This window comes from Schistocerca americana, chromosome 3 (assembly GCF_021461395.2).
Source record: "Schistocerca americana isolate TAMUIC-IGC-003095 chromosome 3, iqSchAmer2.1, whole genome shotgun sequence".
Taxonomy (NCBI): domain Eukaryota; kingdom Metazoa; phylum Arthropoda; class Insecta; order Orthoptera; family Acrididae; genus Schistocerca; species Schistocerca americana.
In genome coordinates this window covers 62,651,707-62,676,206 of record NC_060121.1, presented here as the reverse complement: position 1 = coordinate 62,676,206, position 24,500 = coordinate 62,651,707, and positions in this window count along the sequence as shown.

Here is a 24,500-nt window from a genome sequence, read left to right as displayed (position 1 = left end):
TGCATCCGAATTTAATACAAAAGGCACAATGCCGGCTTAAGTACAAGAGGACTGACACTCCAACTTTCTATGATTTGAACCTCTCCTATGAGTCCAGTTTTAGATTCCGATGCTTCACTTCAGGTTTACTGTATCCCTTGGACCTTCCTATTGACGATGAAAGACAGAAATTGCATCCGAATTAAATACAAAAGGCACATTGCCGACTCAAGTACAAGAGGACTGACACTTTAACTCTCTATGCTTTGAACCTCACCTGTGAGTCCAGTTTTGGATTTCGATGCTTCACTTCAGGTTTACTGTATCCCTTGGACCTTCTTATTGACGAAGAAACACAGAAATTGCATCCGAATTTAATACAAAAGGCACAATGCCGACTTAAGTAGAAGAGGACTGACACTCTAACTTTCTATGAATTGAACCTCTCCTGTGAGTCCAGTGTTAGATTCCGATGCTTCCCTTCAGGTTTACTGTATCCCTTGGACCTTCTTATTGACGATGAAACACAGAAATTGCTTCCGCATTTAATACAAAAGGCACAATGCCGACTCAAATACAAGAGGACTGACACTCTCACTTTCTATGATTTGAACCTCTCCAGTCAGTCCAGTTTTAGATTCCGATGCTTCACTTCAGGTTTACTGTGTACCTTGGACCCTCTTATTGACGATAAAACACAGAAATTGCATCCAAATTTAATACAAAAGGCACAACGCCGACTTAAGTACAAGAGAACTGACACTCTCACTTTCTATGTTTTGAGCCTCGCCTGTGAGTCTACTTTTAGATTCCGATGCTTCACTTCAAGTTTACGGAATACCTTCGACATTCCTATTGACGATGAAACAGAGAAATTGCATCCGAATTTAATACAAAAGGCACTATGCCGACTTAAGTGCAAGACGAATGACACTCTCACTTTCTATGATTTGAACCTCTCCTGTGAGTCCAGTTTTAGATTCCGATGCTTCACTTCAGGTTTACTGTATACCTCGGAACTTCTTATTGACGATGAAACACAGAAATTGCATTGGAATTAAATTCAAAAGGCACAATGCCGACTTGAGTACAAGAGGACTGACACTTTAACTTTCTATGATTTGAACCCCTCCTGTGAGTCCAGTTTCAGATTCCGATGCTTCACTTCGGGTTTACTGTATACCTTGGACCGTCTTATTGACGATGAAACACAGAAATTGCAGGTGAATTTAATACAAAAGGCACAATGCCGACTTAAGTACAAGAGGACTGAGACTCTCACTTTCTATGATATGAACCTCTCCTGTGAGTCCAGTTTCAGATTCCGATGCTTCACTTCAGGTTTTCCGTATCCCTTGGACCTTCTTATTGACGATGAAACACAGAAATTGCATCCGAATTTAATGCAAAAGGCACAATGCCGACTTAAGTACAAGAGGAATGACACTCTAACTTTCTATGAATTGAACCTCCCCTGTGAGTCCAGTTTTAGAATGTGATGCTTCACTTCAGGTTTCCTTTACACCTTGGACTTTCTTATTGACGGAGAAACACACAAATTGCATCTGAATTTAAAACAAAAGACACAATGCCGACCTAAGTACAAGAGGATTGACACTCTAACTTTCTATGATTTGAACATCTCCTGCGGGACCAGTTTTAGATTCCGATGCCTCACTTCAGGTTTACTATATCCCTTGGATCTTCTTATTGACGATGAAACACAGAAATTGAATCCGAATGTGATACAAAAGGCACAATGCCGACTCAAATACAAGAGGACTGACACTCTCACTTTCTATGATTTGAACCTCTCCTGTGAGTGCAGTTTTCCATTCCGATGCTTCACTTCACGTTTACTGTATTCCTTGGACCTTCTTATTGACGATGAAACACAGAAATTGCAACGGAATTAAATTCAAAAGGCACAATGCCGACTTAAGTACAAGAGGACTGACACTCTCACTTTCTATGATTTGAACCTCTCCTGTGAGTCCAGTTTTAGATTCCGATGCTTTACTTCAGGTTTACTGTATCCCTTGGACCTTCTTATCGACGATGAAACACAGAAATTGCATCCGAATTTAATACCAAAGGCACAATGCCGACTTTAGTACAAGAGGACTGACACTCCAACTTTCTATGATTTGAACCCCTCCCGTGAGGCCAGTTTCAGATTCCGATGCTTCACTTCAGGTTTACTGAATACCTTCGACATTCCTATTGACGATGAAACACAGAAATTGCATCCGAATTTTATACAAAAGGCACAATGCCGACTTAAGTACAAGACGACTGACACTCTCACTTTCTATGATTTATACCCCTCCTGTGAGTCCAGTTTTAGATTCCGATGCTTCACTTTAATTTTACCGTATCCCTTGTACCTTCATATTGACGATGAAACAAAAAAATTGCATCCGAATTTAATACAAAAGGCACAATACCGACTTAAGTACAAGAGGAATGACACTCTGACTTTCTATGATTTGAACCTCTCCTGTGAGTCCAGTTTTAGATTCCGAAGCTTCGCTTCAGATTTCCTTTATACCTTGGACCTTCTTATTGACGATGAAACACAGAAATTGCATCCGATTTTAATACAAAAGGTACAATGCCGACTTAAGTACAAGAGGACTGACACTCCAACTTTCTATGTTTTGAACCTCTCCTGTAAGTCCAGTTTTTTTTTCCGATGCTTCACTTCAGGTTTACTGTATACCTTCGACCTTCTTATTGACAATGAAACACAGAAATTGCATCCGAATTTAATACAAAAGGCACAATGCCGACTTAAGTACAAGAGGACTGACACTCCAACTTTCTATGATTTGAACCTCTCCTGTGAGTCCAGTTTTAGATTTCGATGCTTCACTTCAGGATTACTGTATCCCTTGTACCTTCTTATTGACGATGAAAGAAAGAAATTGCATACGAATTTAATACAAAAAGCACAATGCCGACTTAAGTACAAGAGGACTGACACTCTCACTTTCTATGATTTGAACCTCTCCTGTGAGTCCAGTTTTAGATTCCGATGCTTCACTTCAGGTTTACTGTATCCCTTGGACCTTCTTATTGACGATGAAACACAGAAATTGCATCCGAATTTAATACAAAAGGCACAATGCCGACTTAAGTACCAGAGGACTGACACTCTCACTTTCTATGTTTTTGAACCTCTCCTGTGAGTCCAGTTTTATATTCCGATGCTTCACTTCAGGTTTACTGTATACCTTCGACCTTCTTATTGACAATGAAACACAGAAATTGCATCCGAATTTAATACAAAAGGCACAATGCCGACTTAAGTACAAGAGGACTGACACTCTAACTTTCTATGACTTGAACCTCTCCTGTGAGTCCAGTTTTAGATTCCGATGCTTCACTTCAGGTTTGCTGTATACCTTGGACCTTCTTATTGACGATGAAACACAGAAATTGCATCCGAATTTAATACAAGAGGCACAACGCCGACTTAAGTACAAGAGGACTGACACTCTCACTTTCTATAATTTGAACCTCTCCTGTGAGTCTACTTTTAGATTCCGATGCTTCACTTCAGGTTTACGGAATACCTTCGACATTCCTATTGACGATGAAACACAGAAATTGCATCCGAATTTAATCCAAAGGCACAATGCCGACTTAAGTACAAGACGACTGACACTCTCACTCTCTATGTTTTATACCCCTCCTGTGAGTCCAGTTTTAGATTCCGATGCTTCACTTCAGGTTTACCGTATCCCTTGTACCTTCTTATTGACGATGAAAGACAGAAATTGCATCCGAATTTAATACAAAAGGCACAATGCCGACTTAAGTACAAGACGACTGACACTCTCACTTTCAATGATTTGAACCTCTCCTGTGAGTCCAGTTTTGGATTTCGATGCTTCACTTCAGGATTACTGTGTCCCTTGTACAATGCCGACTTAAGTCAAGACGAATGACACTCTCACTTTCTATGATTTGAACCTCTCCTGTGAGTCCAGTTTTAGATTCCGATGCTTCACTTAAGGTTTACTGTATCCCTTGGAACATCTTATTGACGATGAAACACAGAAATTGCATCCGAAATTAATACAAAAGGCACAATGCCGACTTAAGTACAAGAGGACTGACGCTCTCACTTTCTATGATTTGAACCTCTCCTGTGAGTCCAGTTTTAGATTCCGATGCTTCACTTCAGGTTTACTGAATACCTTCGACATTCCTATTGACGATGAAACACAGAAATTGCATCCGAATTTAATACAAAAGGCACAATGCCGACTTAAGTACAAGACGACTGACACTCTCACTTTCAATGATTTGAACCTCTCCTGTGAGTCCAGTTTTTGATTCCGATGATTTACTTCAGGTTTACTGTATCCCTTGGATCGCCTTATTGACGATGAAACAAGATTAATACCGAGGGCACAATGCCGACTTTAGTACAAGAGGACTGACACTCCAACTTTCTATGATTTGAACCCCTCCCGTGAGTCCAGTTTCAGATTCCGTTGCTTCACTTCAGGTTTACTGAATACCTTCGACATTCCTATTGACGATGAAACACAGAAATTGCATCCGAATTTAATCCAAAGGCACAATGCCGACTTAAGTACAAGACGACTGACACTCTCACTCTCTATGTTTTATACCCCTCCTGTGAGTCCAGTTTTAGATTCCGATGCTTCACTTCAGGTTTACCGTATCCCTTGTACCTTCTTATTGACGATGAAACAAAAAAATTGCATCCGAATTTAATACAAAAGGCACAATACCGACTTAAGTACAACAGGAATGACACTCTAACTTTCTATGATTTGAACCTCTCCTGTGAGTCCAGTTTTAGATTCCGATGCTTCACTTCAGATTTCCTTTATACCTTGGACCTTCTTATTGACGATGAAACACAGAAATTGCATCCGAATTTAATACAAAAGGTACAATGCCGACTTAAATACAAGAGGACTGACACTCCAACTTTCTATGATTTGAACCTCTCCTGTGAGTCCAGTTTTATACTCCGATGCTTCACTTCAGGTTTACTGTATACCTTCGACCTCCTTATTGACGATGAAACACAGAAATTGCATCCGAATTTAATACAAAAGGCACAATGCCGACCTAAGTACAAGAGGACTGACACTCCAACTTTCTATGATTTGAACCTCTCCTGCGAGTCCAGTTTTAGATTTCGATGCTTCACTTCAGGATTACTGTATCCCTTGTACCTTCTTATTGACGATGAAACAAAGAAATTGCATACGAATTTAATACAAAAGGCACAATGCCGACTTAAGTACAAGAGGAATGACACTCTAACTTTCTATGAATTGAACCTCCCCTGTGAGTCCAGTTTTAGGATCTGATGCTTCACTTCAGGTTTCCTCTATACCTTAGACTTTCTTATTGACGGAGAAACACAGAAATTGCATCCGAATTTAATACAAAAGGCACAATGCCGACTTAAGTACAAGAGGACTGACACTCTAACTTTCAATGAATTTAACCTCTCCTGTGGGACCAGTTTTAGATTCCGATGCCTCACTTTAGGTTTACTGTATCCCTTGGAGCTTCTTATTGACGATGAAACACAGAAATTGCATCCGAAATTAATACAAAAGGCACAATGCCGACTTAAGTACAAGAGGACAGACACTCTAACTTTCAATGATTTGAACCTCTCCTGTGAGGGCAGTGTTAGATTCCGATGCTGCCCATCAGGTTTACTGTAGCCCTTGGACCTTCTTATTGACGATGAAACCCAGAAATTGCTTCCGAATTTAATACAAAAGGCACAATGCCGACTCAAATACAAGAGGACTGACACTCTCACTTTCTATGATTTGAACCCCTCCTGTCAGTCCAGTTTTAGATTCCGATGCTTCACTTCAGGTTTACTGTGTACCTTGGACCTTCTTATTGACGGTGAAACACAAAAATTGCGACCGAAATTAATACAAAAGGCACAATGCCGACTTAAGTACAAAAGGACTGACACTCTCACTTTCTATGATTTGAACCTCTCCTGTGGGTCCAGTTTTAGAGTCCGATGCTTCACTTCAGGTTTACTGTATACCTCGGAACTTCTTATTGACGATGAATCACAGAAATTGCATCGGAATTAAATTCAAAAGGCACAATGCCGACTTGAGTACAAGAGGACTGACACTTTAAATATCTATGATTTAAACCTCTCCTGTGAGTCCAGTTTTAGATTCCGATGCTTCACTTCAGGTTTACTGTATACCTTGGACTGTCTTATTGACGATGAAACACAGAAATTGCATCCGAATTTAATACAAAAGGCACAATGCCGACTTAAGTACAAGACAAATGACACTCCCACTTTCTATGATTTGAACCTCTCCTGTGCGTCCAATTTTAGATTCCGATGCTTCACTTCATGTTTTCTGTATCCCTTGGACCTTCTTATTGATGATGAAACACAGAAATTGCATCCGAATTTAATACATAAGGCACAATGCCGACTTAAGTACAAGAGGACTGACACTCTCACGTTCTATGATTTGAACCTCTCCTGTGAGTCCAGTTTTTGATTCCGATGCTTCACTTCAGGTTTACTGTATCCCTTGGACCTTCTTATTGACGATGAAACACAGAAATTGCATCCAAATTTAATACAAATGGCACAATGCCGACTTAAGTACAAGACGACTGACACTCTCACTTTCTATGATTTGAACCTCTACTGTGAGTCTTGTTTTAGATTCCGATGCTTCACTTTAGGTTTACTGTATCCCTTGGACCTTCTTATGACGATTAAACACAGAAATTGCATCCGAATTTAATACAAAAGGCACAATGCCGACTTAAGTACAAGAGGACTGACACTCTCACTTTCTATGATTTGAAACTCTACTGTGAGTCCTCTTTTAGATTCCGATGCTTCACTTCAGGTTTACTGAATACCTTCGACATTCCTATTGACGATGAAACACAGAAATGGCATCCGAATTTAATACAAAAGGCACAATGCCGACTTAAGTACAAGACGAATGACACTCCCACTTTCTATAATTTGAACCTCTCCTCTGAGTCCAATTTTAGATTCCGATGCTTCACTTCATGTTTTCTGTATCCCTTGGACCTTCTTACTGATGATGAAACACAGAAATTGCATCCGAATTTAATACAAAAGGCACAATGCCGACTTAAGTACAAGAGGACTGACACTCTCACGTTCTATGATTTGAACCTCTCCTGTGAGTCCAGTTTTTGATTCCGATGCTTCACTTCAGGTTTACTGTATCCCTTGGACCTTCTTATTACGATGAAACACAGATATTGCATCCAAATTTAATACAAATGGCACAATGCCGACTTAAGTACAAGAGGACTGACACTTTAACTTTCTATGATTTGAACCTCTCCTGTGAGTCCAGTTTTAGATTTCGATGCTTCACTTCAGGATTACTGTATCCCTTGTACCTTCTTATTGACGATGAAACAAAGAAATTGCATCCGAATTTAATACAAAAGGCACAATGCCGACTTAAGTACAAGAGGAATGACACTCTAACTTTCTATGAATTGAACCTCTCCTGTGAGTCCAGTTTTAGATTCTGATGCTGCACTTCAGGTTTCCTTTATACCTTGGACCTTCTTATTGACGATGAAACACAGAAATAGCATCCCAATTTAATACAAAAGGCACAATGACGACTTAAGTACAAGAGGACTGACACTCTCACTTTCTATGATTTGAACCTCTCCTGTGAGTCGAGTTTTAGATTCAATTGCTTCACTTCAGGTTTACTGTATACCTCGGAACTTCTTATTGACGATGAAACACAGAAATTGCATCGGAAATAAATTCAAAAGGCACAATGCCGACTTGAGTACAAGAGGAATGACACTTTAACTTTCAATGATTTGAACCCCTCCTGTGAGTCCAGTTTTAGACTCCGATGCTTCACTCCATGTTTTCTGTATCCCTTGGACCTTCTTATTGATGATGAAACACACAAATTGCATCCGAATTTAATACAAAAGACACAATGCCGACTTAAGTACAAGAGGACTGACACTCTCACTTTCTATGATTTGAACCTCTCCTGTGAGTCCAGTTTTTGATTCCGATGCATCGCTTCAGGTTTACTGTATCCCTTGGACCTTCTTATTGACGATGAAACACAGAAATTGCATCCGAATTTAATACAAAAGGCACAATGCCGACTTAAGTACAAGAGGACTGACACTTTAACTTTCTATGATTTGAACCTCTCCTGTGGGTCCAGTTTTAGATTTCGATGCTTCACTTCAGGATTACTGTATCCCTTGCACCTTCTTATTGACGATGAAACAAAGAAATTGCATCCGAATTTAATACAAAAGGCACAATGCCGACTTAAGTACAAGAGGAATGACACTCTAACTTTCTATGATTTGAACCTCTCCTGTGGGACCAGTTTTAGATTCTGATGCCTCACTTCAGGTTTACTGTTTCTTTTGGACCTTCTTGTTGACGATGAAACACAGAAATTGCATCAGAATTTAATACAAAAGGCACAATGCCGACTTAAGTACAAGGGGACTGACACTCTAACTTTCTATGATTTGAACCTCTCCTGTGAGTCCAGTTTTAGATTCCGATGCTTCACTTCAGGTTTACTGTATACCTCGGAACTTCTTATTGACGATGAAACACAGAAATTGCATCGGAATTAAATACAAAAGGCACAATGCCGACTTGAGTACAAGAGGACTGACACTTTAACTTTCTATGATTTGGACCTCTACTGTAAGTCCAGTTTTAGATTCCGATGCTTCGCTTCAGGTTTACTGTATACTTTGGACTGTCTTATTGACGATGAAACACAGAAATTGCATCCGAATTTAATACAAAAGGCACAATGCCGACTTAAGTACAAGAGGACTGAGACTCTCACTTTCTATGATATGAACCTCTCCTGTGAGTCCCGTTTTAGATTCCGATGCTTCACTTCAGGTTTACTGAATACCTTCGACATTCCTATTGACAATGAAACACACAAATTGCATCCGAATTTAATACAAAAGGCACAATGCCGACTTAAGTACAAGACGACTGACACTCTCACTTTCTATGATTTGAACCTCTCCTGTGAGTCCAGTTTTAGATTCCAGTGCTTCACTTCAGGTTTACAGTGTCCCTTGGATCGTCTTATTGACGATGAAACACAGAAATTGCATCCGAATTTAATACAAAAGGCACAACGCCGACTTAACTACAAGAGGACTGACACTCTCACTTTCTATGATTTGAACCTCTCCTGTGAGTCCAGTTTTAGATTCCGATGCTTCACTTGAGGTTTACTGTATCCCTTGGACCTTCTTATTGATGATGAAACACAGAAATTGCATCCGAATTTAATACAAAAGGCACAATGCCGACTCAAGTACAAGAGGACTGACACTCTAACTTTCTATGATTTGAACCTCTCCTGTGAGTCCAGTTTTTAATTCCGATGCTTCACTTCAGGTTTACTGTATACCTCGGAACTTCTTATTGACGATGAAACACAGAAATTGCATCGGAAATAAATTCAAAAGGCACAATGCCGACTTGAGTACAAGAGGACTGACACTTTAACTTTCAATGATTTAAACCCCTCCTGTGAGTCCAATTTTAGATTTCGATGCTTCACTTCATTTCTTTTGTATCCCTTGGGCCTTCTTATTGATGATGAAACACAGAAATTGCATCCGAATTTAATACAAAAGGCACAATGCCGACTTAAGTGCAAGAGGAATGACACTCTAACTTTCTATGAATTGAACCTCTCCTGTGAGTCCAGTTTTAGATTCTGATGCTTCACTTCAGGTTTCCTTTATACCTTGGACTTTCTTATTGACGGAGAAACACAGAAATAGCATCCGAATTTAATACAAAAGGCACAATGCCGACTTAAGTACAAGAGGACTGACACTCTAATTTTCTATGATTTGAACCTCTCCTGTGGGACCAGTTTTAGATTACGATGCCTCACTTCAGGTTTACTGTATCCCTTGGACCTTCTTATTGACAATGAAACACAGAAATTGCATCAGAATTTAATACAAAAGGCACAATGCCGACTTAAGTACAAAAGGACTGACTCTCTAACTCTCTATGATTTGAACCTATCCTGTGAGTCCAGTGTTTGATTCCGATGCTTCCCTTCAGGTTTACTGTATCCCTTGGACCTTCATATTGACGATGAAACACAGAATTTGCATCCGAATTAAATACAAAAGGCACAATGCCGACTTAAGTACAAGAGGACTGACACTCTCACTTTCTATGATTTCAACCTCTCCTGTGGGTCGAGTCTTAGATTCCGATGCTTCACTTCAGGTTTACTGTATACCTTGGAGCTTAATATTGACGGTGAAACACAGAAATTGCATCGGAATTAAATACAAAAGGCACAATGCCGACTTAAGTACAAGAGGACTGACACTCTCACTTTCTATGATTTGAACCTCTCCTGTAAGCCCAGTTTTAGATTCCGATGCTTCACTTCAGGTTTACTGTATCCCTTGGACCTTCTTATTGACGATGAAACACAGAAAGTGCATCAGAATTTAATACCAAAATCACAATGCCGACTTAAGTGCAAGAGGACTGACACTTTAACTTTCTATGATTTGAACCTCTCCTGTGAGTCCAGTTTTAGATTTCGATGCTTCACTTCAGGATTACTGTATCCCTTGTACTTTCTTATTAACGATGAAACAAAGAAATTGCATACGAATTTAATACAAAAGGCACAATGCCGACTTAAGTACAAGAGGAATGACACTCTAACTTTCTACGAATTGAACCTCTCCTGTGAGTCCAGTTTTAGATTCTGATGCTTCATTTCAGGTTTCCTTTATACCTTGGACTTTCTTATTGACGGAGAAACACAGAAACTGCATCCGAATTTAATACAAAAGGCACAATGCCGACATAAGTACAAGAGGACTGACACTCTAACTTTCTATGATTTGAACCTCTCCTGTGGGACCATTTTTAGATTCCGATGCCTCACTTCAGGTTTATTGTATCCCTTGGACCTTCTTATTGACGATGAAACACAGAAATTGCATCCGAATTTAATACAAAAGGCACAATGCCGACTTAAGTACAAGAGGACTGAGACTCTCACTTTCTATGATATGAACCTCTCCTGTGAGTCAAGTTTTAGATTCCGATGCTTCACTTCAGGTTTACTGAATACCTTCGACATTCCTATGGACAATGAAACACAGAAATTGCATCCGAATTTAATACAAAAGGCACAACGCCGACTTAAGTACAAGACGACTGACACTCTCACTTTCTATGATTTGAACCTCTCCTGTGAGTCTTGTTTTAGATTCCGATGCTTCACTTTAGGTTTACTGTATCCCTTGGAGCTTCTTATTGACGATGAAACACAGAAATTGCATCCGAATTTAATACAAAAGGCACAATGCCGACTTAAGTACAAGAGGACTGACACTCTCACTTTCTATGATTTGAACCTCTCCTGTGAGTCCAGTTTTAGATTCCGCTGCTTCACTTGAGGCTTACTGTATCCCTTGGACCTTCTTATTGATGATGAAACACAGAAATTGCATCCGAATTTAATACAAAAGGCACAATGCCGACTCAAGTACAAGAGGACTGACACTCTAACTTTCTATGATTTGAACCTCTCCTGTGAGTCCAGTTTTTAATTCCGATGCTTCACTTCAGGTTTACTGTATACCTCGGAACTTCTTATTGACGATGAAACACAGAAATTGCATCGGAAATAAATTCAAAAGGCACAATGCCGACTTGAGTACAAGAGGACTGACACTTTAACTTTCAATGTTTTAAACCCCTCCTGTGAGTCCAATTTTAGATTTCGATGCTTCACTTCATTTCTTTTGTATCCCTTGGGCCTTCTTATTGATGATGAAACACAGAAATTGCATCCGAATTTAATACAAAAGGCACAATGCCGACTTAAGTGCAAGAGGAATGACACTCTAACTTTCTATGAATTGAACCTCTCCTGTGAGTCCAGTTTTAGATTCTGATGCTTCACTTCAGGTTTCCTTTATACCTTGGACTTTCTTATTGACGGAGAAACACAGAAATAGCATCCGAATTTAATACAAAAGGCACAATGCCGACTTAAGTACAAGAGGACTGACACTCTAATTTTCTATGATTTGAACCTCTCCTGTGGGACCAGTTTTAGATTACGATGCCTCACTTCAGGTTTACTGTATCCCTTGGACCTTCTTATTGACAATGAAACACAGAAATTGCATCAGAATTTAATACAAAAGGCACAATGCCGACTTAAGTACAAAAGGACTGACTCTCTAACTCTCTATGATTTGAACCTATCCTGTGAGTCCAGTGTTTGATTCCGATGCTTCCCTTCAGGTTTACTGTATCCCTTGGACCTTCATATTGACGATGAAACACAGAATTTGCATCCGAATTAAATACAAAAGGCACAATGCCGACTTAAGTACAAGAGGACTGACACTCTCACTTTCTATGATTTCAATCTCTCCTGTGGGTCGAGTCTTAGATTCCGATGCTTCACTTCAGGTTTACTGTATACCTTGGAGCTTAATATTGACGGTGAAACACAGAAATTGCATCGGAATTAAATTCAAAGGCACAATGCCGACATAAGTAGAAGAGGACTGACACTCTCACTTTCTATGATTTGAACCTCTCCTGTGAGTCCAGTTTTGGATTCCGATGCTTCACTTCAGGTTTACTGTATCCCTTGGACCTTCTTATTGACGATGAAACAAAGAAATTGCATACGAATTTAATACAAAAGGCACAATGCCGACTTAAGTGCAAGAGGAATGACACTCTAACCTTCTATGATTTGAACCTCTCCTGTGGGACCAGTTTTAGATTCCGATGCCTCACTTCAGGTTTACTGTATCTTTTGGACCTTCTTATTGACGATGAAACACAGAAATTGCATCCGAATTTAATACAAAAGGCACAATGCCGACTTAAGTACAAGAGGACTGACACACTAACTTTCTATGATTTGAACCTCTCCTGTGAGTCCAGTGTTAGATTCCGATGCTCCCCATCAGGTTTACTGTATCCCTTGGACCTTCTTATTGACGATGAAACCCAGAAATTGCTTCCGAATTTAATATAAAAGGCACAATGCCAACTCAAATACAAGAGGACTGACACTCTCACTTTCTATGATTTGAACCTCTCCTGTCAGTCCAGTTTTAGATTCCGATGCTTCACTTCAGGTTTACTGTGTATCTTGGACCTTCTTATTAACGATGAAACACAGAAATTGCATCCGAATTTAATACAAAAGGCAAAATGCCGACTTAAGTACAAGAGGACTGACACTCTCACTTTCTATGATTTGAACCTCTCCTGTGAGTCCAGTTTTAGATTCCGATGCTTCACTTGAGGTTTACTGTATCCCTTGGACCTTCTTATTGATGATGAAACACAGAAATTGCATCCGAATTTAATACAAATGCACAATGCCGACTCAAGTACAAGAGAACTGACTCTCTAACTTTCTAAGATTTGAACCTCTTCTGTGAGTCCAGTTTTAGATTCCGATGCTTCACTTCAGGATTACTGTATACCTCGGAACTTCTTATTGACGATGAAACACAGAAATTGCATCGGAAATAAATTCAAAAGGCACAATGCCGACTTGTGTATAAGAGGACTGACACTTTAACTTTCATTGATTTAAACCCCACCTGCCAGTCCAGTTTTAGATTCCGATGCTTCACCTCAGGTTTTTTGTATCCATGGACCTTCTTATTGATGATGAAACACAGAAATTGCATCCGAATATAATACAAAAGGCACAATGGCGACTTAAGTACAAGAGGACTGACACTCTCACTTTCTATGATTTGAACCTCTCCTGTAAGCCCAGTTTTAGATTCCGATGCTTCACTTCAGGTTTACTGTATCCCTTGGACCTTCTTATTGACGATGAAACACAGAAAGTGCATCAGAATTTAATACCAAAATCACAATGCCGACTTAAGTGCAAGAGGACTGACACTTTAACTTTCTATGATTTGAACCTCTCCTGTGAGTCCAGTTTTAGATTTCGATGCTTCACTTCAGGATTACTGTATCCCTTGTACTTTCTTATTAACGATGAAACAAAGAAATTGCATACGAATTTAATACAAAAGGCACAATGCCGACTTAAGTACAAGAGGAATGACACTCTAACTTTCTACGAATTGAACCTCTCCTGTGAGTCCAGTTTTAGATTCTGATGCTTCATTTCAGGTTTCCTTTATACCTTGGACTTTCTTATTGACGGAGAAACACAGAAACTGCATCCGAATTTAATACAAAAGGCACAATGCCGACATAAGTACAAGAGGACTGACACTCTAACTTTCTATGATTTGAACCTCTCCTGTGGGACCATTTTTAGATTCCGATGCCTCACTTCAGGTTTATTGTATCCCTTGGACCTTCTTATTGACGATGAAACACAGAAATTGCATCCGAATTTAATACAAAAGGCACAATGCCGACTTAAGTACAAGAGGACTGAGACTCTCACTTTCTATGATATGAACCTCTCCTGTGAGTCAAGTTTTAGGTTCCGATGCTTCACTTCAGGTTTACTGAATACCTTCGACATTCCTATGGACAATGAAACACAGAAATTGCATCCGAATTTAATACAAAAGGCACAACGCCGACTTAAGTACAAGACGACTGACACTCTCACTTTCTATGATTTGAACCTCTCCTGTGAGTCTTGTTTTAGATTCCGATGCTTCACTTTAGGTTTACTGTATCCCTTGGAGCTTCTTATTGACGATGAAACACAGAAATTGCATCCGAATTTAATACAAAAGGCACAATGCCGACTTAAGTACAAGAGGACTGACACTCTCACTTTCTATGATTTGAACCTCTCCTGTGAGTCCAGTTTTAGATTCCGCTGCTTCACTTGAGGCTTACTGTATCCCTTGGACCTTCTTATTGATGATGAAACACAGAAATTGCATCCGAATTTAATACAAAAGGCACAATGCCGACTCAAGTACAAGAGGACTGACACTCTAACTTTCTATGATTTGAACCTCTCCTGTGAGTCTTGTTTTAGATTCCGATGCTTCACTTTAGGTTTACTGTATCCCTTGGAGCTTCTTATTGACGATGAAACACAGAAATTGCATCCGAATTTAATACAAAAGTCACAATGCCGACTTAAGTACATGAGGACTGACACTCTAACTTTCTATGTTTTGAACCTCTCCTGTGAGTCCAGTTATAGATTCCGATGCTTCACTTCAGGTTTCCTTTATACCTTGGACCATCTTATTGACAATGAAACACGGAAATTGCATCCGAATTTAATAGAAAAGGCACAATGCTGACTTAAGTACAAGAGGACTGATACTCTAACTTTCTATGATTGGAACCTCTCTTGTGAGTCCAGTTTTTAATTCCGATGCTTCACTTCAGGTTTCCTTTATACCTACGACCTTCTTATTGACGATGAAACACAGAAATTGCATCCAAATTTAATACAAAAGGCACAATGCCGACTTAAGTACAAGAGGACTGACACTCACACTTTCTATGATTTGAACCTCTCCTGTGAGTCCAGTTTTAGATTTCGATGCTTCACTTCAGGTTTACTGTATCCCTTGGACCTTCTTATTGACGATGAAACACAGAAATTGCATCCGAATTTAATACAAAAGGCACATTGCCGACTTAAGTACCAGAGGACTGACACTCTCACTTTCTATGTTTTGAACCTCTCCTGTGAGTCCAGTTTTAGATTCCGATGCTTCACTTCAGGTTTACTGTATCCCTTGGACCTTCTTATTGATGATGAAACACAGAAATGGCATCCGAATTTAATACAAAAGGCACGATGCCGACTTTAGTACAAGAGGACTGACACTCTCACTTGCTATGATTTGAACCTCTCCTGTGAGTCCAGTATTAGATTCCGATGCTTCACTTCGGGCTTACTGTATCCGTTGTACCTTCTTATTGACGATGAAACAAAGAAAGTGCATCCGAATTTAATACAAAAGGCACAATGCCGACTTAAGTACAAGAGGACCGACACCGTAACTTTCTATGATTTGAACTTCTCCTGTGAGTCCAGTTTTAGATTCCGATGCTTCACTTCAGGTTTCCTTTATACCTTGGACCTCCTTATTAACAATGAAACACAGAAATTGCATCCGAATTTAATACAAAAGGCACAATGCCGACTTAAGTACAAGAGGACTGACACTCTCACTTTCCATGATTTGAACCTCTCCTGTCAGTCCAGTTTTAGATTCCGATGCTTCACTTCAGGTTTACTGTGTACCTTGGACCTCCTTATTGACGATGAATCACAGAAATTGCATCCGAATTTAATACAAAAGGCACAATGCCGACTTAAGTACAAGAGGACTGATACTCTCACTTACTATGATTTGAACCTCTCCTGTGAGTCCAGTTTTAGATTCCGATGCTTCACTTCAGGTTTTTTGTATCCCTTGGACCTTCTTATTGATGATGAAACACAGAAATTGCATCGGAATTTAATACAAAAGGCACAATGCCGACTTACGTACAAGAGTACTGACACTCTCACTTTCTATGATTTGAACCTCTCCTGTAAGTCCAGTTTTAGATTCCGATGCTTCACTTCAGGTTTACTGTATCCCTTGGACCTTCTTATTGACGATGAAACACAGAAATTGCATCCGAATTTAATACAAAAGTCACAATGCCGACTTAAGTACAAGAGGACTGACACTCTAAGTTTCTATGATTTGAAACTCTCCTGTGGGACCAGTTTTACATTCCGATGCCTCACTTCAGGTTTACTGTGCCCCTTGGGCCTTCTTATTGACGATGAAACACAGAAATTGCATCCGAATTCAATACAAAAGGTACAATGTCGACTTAAGTACAAGAGGACTGACACTCTAACTCTCTATGATTTGAACCTATCCTGTGAGTCCAGTTTTAGATTCCGATGCTTCCCTTCAGGTTTACTGTTTCCCTTGCACCTTCTTATTGACGATGAAACACAGAAATTGCATCCGAATTCAATACAAAAGGCACAATGTCGACTTAAGTACAAGAGGACTGACACTCTCACTTTCTATGATTTGAACCTCTCGTGTGAGTCCAGTTTTACATTCCGATGCTTCACTTCAGGTTTCCTTTATACCTTGGACCTCCTTATTGACAATGAAACACAGAAATTGCATCCGAATTTAATACAAAAGGCACAATGCCGACTTAAGTACAAGAGGACTGACACTCTCACTTTCTATGATTTGAACCTCTCCTGTCAGTCCAGTTTTAGATTCCCATGCTTCACTTCAGGTTTACTGTGTACCTTGGACCTCCTTATTGACGATGAAACACAGAAATTGCATCCGAATTTAATACAAAAGGCACAATGCCGACTTAAGTACAAAAGGACTTACACTCTCACTTAGTATGATTTGAACCTCTCCTGTGAGTCCAGTTTTAGATTCCGATGCTTCACTTCAGGTGTACTGTATCCCTTGTACCTTCTTATTGACGATGAAACTAAGAAATTGCATCTGAATTTAATACAAAAGGTAGAATGCCGACTTAAGTACAAGAGGAATGACGCTCTAACTTTCTATCATTTTAATCTCTGCTGTGAGTCCAGTTTTTAATTCCGATGCTTCACTTCAGGTTTCCTTTACACCTTGGACCTTCTTATTGACGATGAAACACAGAAATTGCATCCAAATTTAATACAAAAGGCACAATGCCGACTTAAGTACAAGAGGACCGACACTCTCACTTTCTATGATTTGAACCTCTCCTGTGAGTCCAGTTTTAGATTCCGATGCTTCACTTCAGGTTTACTGTATACCTTGGACCTTCTTATTGACGTTGAAACACAGAAATTGCATCCGAATTTAGTACAAAAGGCACAATGCCGACTTAAGTACAAGACGACTGACACTCCAACTTTCTATGATTTGAACGTCTCCTGTGAGTCCAGTTTTAGATTCCGATGCTTCACCTCAGGTTTACTGTATACCTTGGACATTCTTATTGACGATGAAACACAGAAATTGCATCCGAATTTAACACAAAAGGCACAATGCCGACTTAGGTACAAGAGGACTGACACTCTAACTTTCTATGATTTGAACCTCTCCTGTGAGTCCAGTTTTAGATTCCGTTGCTTCACTTCAGGTTTACTGTATCCCTTTGACCTTCTTATTGACGATGAAACACAGAAATTGCATCCGAATTTAATACAAAAGGCACAATGCCGACTTAAGTACAAGAGGACTGACACTCTCACTTTCTATGTTTTGAACCTCTCCTGTGAGTCCAGTATTAGATTCCGATGCTTCACGTCGGGCTTACTGTATCCGTTGTACCTTCTTATTGACGATGAAACAAAGAAATTGCATCCGAATTTAATACAAAAGGCACAATGCCGACTTAAGTACAAGAGGACTGACACCGTAAATTTCTATGATTTGAACCTCTCCTGTGAGCCCAGTTTTAGATTCCGATGCTTCACTTCAGGTTTCCTTTATACCTTGGACCTCCTTATTGACAATGAAACACAGAAATTGCATCCAAATTTAATACAAAAGGCACAATGCCGACTTAAGTACAAGAGGACTGACACTCTCACTTTCTATGATTTGAACCTCTCCTGTCAGTCCAGTTTTACATTCCCATGCTTCACTTCAGGTTTACTGTGTACCTTGGACCTCCTTATTGACGATGAAACACAGAAATTGCATCCGAATTTAATAGAAAAGGCACAAGGCCGACTTAAGTACAAGAGGACTGATACTCTAACTTTCTATGATTGGAACCTCTCTTGTGAGTCCAGTTTTTAATTCCGATGCTTCACTTCAGGTTTCCTTTATACCTACGACCTTCTTATTGACGATGAAACACAGAAATTGCATCCAAATTTAATACAAAACGCACAATGCCGACTTAAGTACAAGAGGACTGACACTCACACTTTCTATGATTTGAACCTCTCCTGTGAGTCCAGTTTTAGATTCCGATGCTTCACTTCAGGTTTACTGTATCCCTTGGACCTTCTTATTGACGATGAAACACAGAAATTGCATCCGAATTTAATACAAAAGGCACATTGCCTACTTAAGTACCAAAGGACTGACACTCTCACTTTCCATGTTTTGAACCTCTCCTGTGAGTCCAGTTTTAGATTCCGATGCTTCACTTCAGGTTTACTGTATCCCTTGGACCTTCTTATTGATGATGAAACACAGAAATGGCATCCGAATTTAATACAAAAGGCACGATGCCGTCTTAAGTACAAGAGGACTGACACTCTCACTTTCTATGATTTGAACCTCTCCTGTGAGTCCAGTATTAGATTCCGATGCTTCACTTCGGGCTTACTGTATCCGTTGTACCTTCTTATTGACGATGAAACAAAGAAAGTGCATCCGAATTTAATACAAAAGGCACAATGCCGACTTAAGTACAAGAGGACTGACACCGTAACTTTCTATGATTTGAACCTCTCCTGTGAGTCCAGTTTTAGATTCCGATGCTTCACTTCAGGTTTCCTTTATACCTTGGACCTCCTTATTAACAATGAAACACAGAAATTGCATCCGAATTTAATACAAAAGGCACAATGCCGACTTAAGTACAAGAGGACTGACACTCTCACTTTCCATGATTTGAACCTCTCCTGTCAGTCCAGTTTTAGATTCCGATGCTTCACATCAGGTTTACTGTGTACCTTGGACCTCCTTATTGACGATGAATCACAGAAATTGCATCCGAATTGAATACAAAAGGCACAATGCCGACTTAAGTACAAGAGGACTGATACTCTCACTTACTATGATTTGAACCTCTCCTGTGAGTCCAGTTTTAGATTCCGATGCTTCACTTCAGGTTTTTTGTATCCCTTGGACCTTCTTATTGATGATGAAACACAGAAATTGCATCGGAATTTAATACAAAAGGCACAATGCCGACTTACGTACAAGAGTACTGACACTCTCACTTTCTATGATTTGAACCTCTCCTGTAAGTCCAGTTTTAGATTCCGATGCTTCACTTCAGGTTTACTGTATCCCTTGGACCTTCTTATTGACGATGAAACACAGAAATTGCATCCGAATTTAATACAAAAGTCACAATGCCGACTTAAGTACAAGAGGACTGACACTCTAACTTTCTATGATTTGAACCTCTCCTGTGGGACCAGTTTTACATTCCGATGAATCACTTCAGGTTTACTGTGTCCCTTGGACCTTCTTATTGACGATGAAACACAGAAATTGCATCCGAATTCAATACAAAAGGCACAATGTCGACTTAAGTACAAGAGGACTGACACTCTAACTCTCTATGATTTGAACCTATCCTGTGAGTCCAGTTTTAGAATCCGATGCTTCCCCTCAGGTTTACTGTTTCCCTTGCACCTTCTTATTGACGATGAAACACAGAAATTGCATCCGAATTCAATACAAAAGGCACAATGTCGACTTAAGTACAAGAGGACTGACACTCTCACTTTCTATGATTTGAACCTCTCGTGTGAGTCCAGTTTTACATTCCGATGCTTCACTTCAGGTTTCCTTTATACCTTGGACCTCCTTATTGACAATGAAACACAGAAATTGCATCCGAATTTAATACAAAAGGCACAATGCCGACTTAAGTACAAGAGGATTGACACTCTCACTTTCTATGATTTGAACCTCTCCTGTCAGTCCAGTTTTAGATTCCCATGCTTCACTTCAGGTTTACTGTGTACCTTGGACCTCCTTATTGACGATGAAACACAGAAATTGCATCCGAATTTAATACAAAAGGCACAATGCCGACTTAAGTACAAAAGGACTGACACTCTCACTTAGTATGATTTGAACCTCTCCTGTGAGTCCAGTTTTAGATTCCGATGCTTCACTTCAGGTGTACTGTATCCCTTGTACCTTCTTATTGACGATGAAACTAAGAAATTGCATCTGAATTTAATACAAAAGGTAGAATGCCGACTTAAGTACAAGAGGAATGACGCTCTAACTTTCTATGATTTGAATCTCTGCTGTGAGTCCAGTTTTTAATTCCGATGCTTCACTTCAGGTTTCCTTTACACCTTGGACCTTCTTATTGACGATGAAACACAGAAATTGCATCCAAATTTAATACATAAGGCACAATGCCGACTTAAGTACAAGAGGACCGACACTCTCACTTTCTATGATTCGAACCTCTCCTGTGAGTCCAGTTTTAGATTCCGATGCTTCACTTCAGGTTTACTGTATACCTTGGACCTTCTTATTGACGTTGAAACACAGAAATTGCATCCGAATTTAGTACAAAAGGCACTATGCCGACTTAAGTACAAGACGACTGACACTCCAACTTTCTATGATTTGAACGTCTCCTGTGAGTCCAGTTTTAGATTCCGATGCTACACCTCAGGTTTACTGTATACCTTGGACATTCTTATTGACGATGAAACACAGAAATTGCATCCGAATTTAACACAAAAGGCACAATGCCGACTTAGGTACAAGAGGACTGACACTCTAACTTTCTATGATTTGAACCTCTCCTGTGAGTCCAGTTTTAGATTCCGTTGCTTCACTTCAGGTTTACTGTATCCCTTGGACCTTCTTATTGACGATGAAACACAGAAATTGCATCCGAATTTAATACAAAAGGCACAATGCCGACTTAAGTACAAGAGGACTGACACCGTAACTTTCTATGATTTGAACCTCCCCTGTGAGTCCAGTTTTAGATACCGATGCTTCACTTCAGGTTTCCTTTATACCTTGGACCACCTTATTGACAATGAAACACAGAAATTGCATCCAAATTTAATACAAAAGGCACAATGCCGACTTAAGTACAAGAGGACTGACTCTCTCACTTTCTATGATTTGAACCTCTCCTGTCAGTCCAGTTTTAGATTCCCATGCTTCACTTCAGGTTTACTGTGTACCTTGGACCTCCTTATTGACGATGAAACACAGAAATTGCATCCGAATTTAATACAAAAAGCACAATGCCGACTTAAGTACAAAAGGACTGACACTCTCACTTAGTATGATTTGAACCTCTCCTGTGAGTCCAGTTTTAGATTCCGATGCTTCACTTCAGGTGTACTGTATCCCTTGTACCTTCTTATTGACGATGAAACTAAGAAATTGCATCTGAATTTAATACAGAAGGTAGAATGCCGACTTAAGTACAAGAGGAATGACGCTCTAACTTTCTATGATTTGAACCTCTGCTGTGAGTCCAGTTTTTAATTCCGATGCTTCACTTCAGGTTTCCTTTATACCTTGGACCTTCTTATTGACGATGAAACACAGAAATTGCATCCAAATTTAATACAAAAGGCACAATGCCGACTTAAGTACAAGAGGACCGCCACTCTCACTTTCTATGATTTGAACCTCTCCTGTGAGTCCAGTTTTAGATTCCGATGCTTCACTTCAGGTTTACTGTATACCTTGGACCTTCTTATTGAAGTTGAAACACAGAAATTGCATCCGAATTTAGTACAAAAGGCACAATGCCGACTTAAGTACAAGACGACTGACACTCCAACTTTCTATGATTTGAACTTCTCCTGTGAGTCCAGTTTTAGATTCCGATGCGTCACCTCAGGTTTACTGTATACCTTGGACATTCTTATTGACGATGAAACACAGAAATTGCATCCGAATTTAACACAAAAGGCACAATGCCGACTTAGGTACAAGAGGACTGACACTCTAACTTTCTATGATTTGAACCTCTCCTGTGAGTCCAGTTTTTGATTCCGTTGCTTCACTTCAGGCTTACTGTATCCCTTGGACCTTCTTATTGACGATGAAACACAGAAATTGCATCCGAATTTAATACAAAAGGCACAATGCCGACTTAAGTACAAGCGGACAGACACTCTAATTTTCTATGATTTGAACCTCTCCTGTGAGTCCAGTTTTAGATTCCGATGCTTCACTTCAGGTTTACTGTATCCCTTGGACCTTCTTATTGACGATGAAACACAGAAATTGCATCCGAATTTAATAGAAAGGGCACAATGCTGACTTAAGTACAAGAGGACTGATACTCTAACTTTCTATGATTTGAACCTCTCCTGTGAGTCCAGTTTTTAATTCCGATGCTTCACTTCAGGTTTCCTTTATACCTACGACCTTCTTATTGACGATGAAACACAGAAATTGCATCCAAATTTAATACAAAAGGCACAATGCCGACTTAAGTACAAGAGGACTGACACTCTCACTTTCCATGATTTGAACCTCTCCTGTGAGTCCAGTTTTAGATTCCGATGCTTCACTTCAAGTGTACTGTATCCCTTGGACCTTCTTATTGACGATGAATTACAGAAATTGCATCCGAGTTAAATACAAAAGGCACAATTCCGACTTAAGTACATGAGTACTGACACTCTCACTTTCTATGATTTGAACCTCACCTGTGAGTCCAGTTTTAGATTCCGATGCTTCACTTCAGGTTTACTGTATCCCTTGGACCTTCTTATTGACGATGATACACAGAAATTGCAACCGAATTTAATACAAAAGTCACAATGCCGACTTAAGTACAAGAGGACTGACACTCTAACTTTCGATGTTTTGAACCTCTCCTGTGAGTCCAGTTTTAGATTCCGCTGCTTCACTTGAGGCTTACTGTATCCTTTGGACCTTCTTATTGATGATGAAACACAGAAATTGCATCCGAATTAGATACAAAAGGCACAATGCCGACTCAAGTACAAGAGGACTGACACTCTAATTTTCTATGATTTGAACCTCTCCTGTGAGTCTTGTTTTGGATTCCGATGCTTCACTTCAGGTTTACTGTATCCCTTGGACCTCCTTATTGACGATGAAACACAGAAATTGCATCCGAATTTAATACAAAAGGCACAATGCCGACTTAAGTACAAAAGGACTGATACTCTCACTTAGTATGATTTGAACCTCTCCTGTGAGTCCAGTTTTAGATTCCGATGCTTCACTTCAGGTGTACTGTATCCCTTGTACCTTCTTATTGACGATGAAACTAAGAAATTGCATCTGAATTTAATACAAAAGGTAGAATGCCGACTTAAGTACAAGAGGAATGACACTCTCACTTTCTATGATTTGAACCTCTCCTGTGAGTCCAGTTTTAGATTCTGATGCTTCACTTCAGGTTTACTGTATCCCTTGGACCTTCTTATTGACGATGATACACAGAAATTGCAACCGAATTTAATACAAAGTCACAATGCCGACTTAAGTACAAGAGGACTGACACTCTAACTTTCTATGTTTTGAACCTCTCCTGTGAGTCCAGTTTTAGATTCCGCTGCTTCACTTGAGGCTTACTGTATCCCTTGGACCTTCTTATTGTTGATGAAACACAGAAATTGCATCCGAATTTAATACAAAAGGCACAATGCCGACTCAAGTACAAGAGGACTGACACTCTAATTTTCTATGATTTGAACCTCTCCTGTGAGTCTTGTTTTAGATTCCGATGCTTCACTTTAGGT